This window comes from Rousettus aegyptiacus, unplaced genomic scaffold (assembly GCF_014176215.1).
Source record: "Rousettus aegyptiacus isolate mRouAeg1 unplaced genomic scaffold, mRouAeg1.p scaffold_m13_p_10, whole genome shotgun sequence".
Classification (NCBI taxonomy): domain Eukaryota; kingdom Metazoa; phylum Chordata; class Mammalia; order Chiroptera; family Pteropodidae; genus Rousettus; species Rousettus aegyptiacus.
The window spans coordinates 47434043-47436429 of NW_023416285.1; the positions used below are offsets into that span (position 1 = coordinate 47434043).

The following is a 2387-nucleotide window of genomic DNA, read 5'->3' on the forward strand; positions in this document are numbered from 1 at the left end:
AAGAAGTTTATTTAGACATGGAAGTTTCCATTTACCCTTCCCCAAATTCTTGTTGTTTGACATGCTTTACATTTTTATTCTAATGTAAATGAAAGAAAGGTTTCTTTAAGATATTTTGGAGAATTTTGTGATTGCTCGAATCCATTAGTGATGCCTACCTTGTTTTAAAACTCATTGAACAAGGTAATAAAGTTGGGTTTGGCTATGAAATTAATTACTAAATTCAGCTATTTTGTCCATTGCTTATTTTTAAGATCTGTCTGCCAATTCAAATTGGTTCTGTGGCAGACTTCAAAAATTTTTTGAATGTTTAATTGGTAATCATGGCTTGACAAGAATCTCAGAAATTTCTTGAAGTTAATTGTTTAGGAAGTGAAATATTATGACTTTCAAATGACTACACCTACAGAAAGGCAAAAGCTGGCATGTATATTTTATTAAAAGTAACCAAAAAATAAAAGAGAGAAACACAAAGTAATTAATTGCTATAGAATGCATGTAAACATTTCTTGCTGTTTGTCATTTTTGTATGCTATTTAGTTATCTATTGCTATACCATAAACTTCACCAAAATGTAATAGTTCAAAACAATAAACTTTTTATTATATCTGGGTGATTCTTCTGTTCAATGTATTGGTAACTGAGTTGCTCGTAGGGTCCAAGATGGCTTTGCTTATATGCCTGATACCTTGGTGTGATGGCTGGAAGGCTGGGCTCAACTGGGCCCCTTCCTCTCTTCATGTAGTCTCAGGGTAACTCTAAGTCTAAGTGGTTAAGAGTCTAAGTAGTTAGACTTCTTACTCTACAGCTAAGGGCTCCAAGAGCAAGTGTTATAAGAGGCAGAAAATAAAAATGGTTGGGCTCTTAAGGCCTGGGCCTGAATACCGCCACAGGGTCACTTCTACTATGTTCTTTAGTCAGAGAATTTGAGAGGGTATAGAGTTCAGGTCTCAGTAGGAATATCAAAGGATTTGTGGTCATCGCTAAGCTGAAACATAAGCTGACACTCTTTGGCAGGAAGGCTTGTGTCATGAAGGAAATAAATACAAATGTTCTACAACTTTTGAACAGGTTAGTCCTTTGATATATGTCCTTTTATTTATAAAGTCAAAATGATACTATAAAAATGTATACAACACATCTGTATAAATTTGTTTTATTAAAGAATATATGTTGGTTCTGACTTTTCATTTGAAGATTTCTTTTGTCATTTTTTGTGTCTTACAAGCACTTTCATGCAAGTTTCACTACTCCTTTGCTCTTTCGTACTTACCAGCCATAATAGCTAATATTTGAAAAGTATCTCCAAAATAAGTAACATAATAAGAAATAAGATAAACTAAACCTACCAATACTAATAACAAATATGATCAAGATGATAATGGCTACTCTATGCTCTCTGTTGATAGTTGGGTTGTGTCTTTGCGCTGAGCAGAGCTTTGTTTTTGCTTTGGGGCCTATCTTTGCTCTTATCTATGAAGGTTTACAATTTCTAAAGTACTTTATTTTTTATTTATTACTTTTTTTTTTTTTTAGGGAAGACAATCCTTGGTTGATCTCACAGATTGCAAGGACCTTGTCAGTTTACAATCCCTTATTATTATCTTTTTTATTTTTTACACCTACAGCACCTGGTCTTCCTAGGTGGTCTCTCACCCAAGTATTAACTAGGCCCGAACCTGCTTAGTTTCTGAGATCAGATGGGATCGGGCTTGTTCAGGGTAGCATGGCCGTAGACTCTAAAGTACTTTAGAAGAGTTTCAGTGTTAAATTTTATTTGAGTAAGGCAAAGGGAGCCCTGGAGAGATCCTTTTAACTTTAACATTTTTCTTTGACTCTTCCCTTCTATGCCCCTTCTGCAAAAGTATTGACCCTTTCTTAGAATGTCAGTGGTTTTATGTTACCCATCTTGGATATTTAATAAAAAATTTTTTTAATGTAAAAAAATGATTTCACTTTATGTAAACAATGATTTTATTTCAGGGAGATAATTATATAAACATTCCTCAGTGCTCTATTTTTTTCTTTACAAACAGTAAGATAAAGACTGGGTTGGTAAACTATAGCCTGAGGGTCAAATCCAGCCAGTTGCCTATTTTTGTAAATAAAGTTTTATTGTAACACAGCCATGCTCATTGGCTGGTATATTATCCATTACAGTTTTCATATGCAAGGGTGGAGTTAAATAATTGTGTCAGAGTCCATATGACCTGCAAGGATTAAAATACTTACTATCTGGTACTTTACAGAAAACATTTGTTGATACCTGTGATAGTGTAATTCCTCTGGAATTTTCTTAGGAAACTAATTTATTTTTGTTTGTTTTCAATATACTTATTTTGTTGTGTTTAGTAATAGGTTGAATAAATCAAGGCTGTTTAGTCTGA

General features: G+C 33.5%; 1 pseudogene; it reads right to left on the reverse strand.

The window, feature by feature from the left end:
* Nucleotides 1-1619: 1619 nt before the first annotated feature.
* Nucleotides 1620-1738, reverse strand: LOC118609114 (annotated as a pseudogene).
* Between the last annotated feature and the right edge of the window lie 649 nt (nucleotides 1739-2387).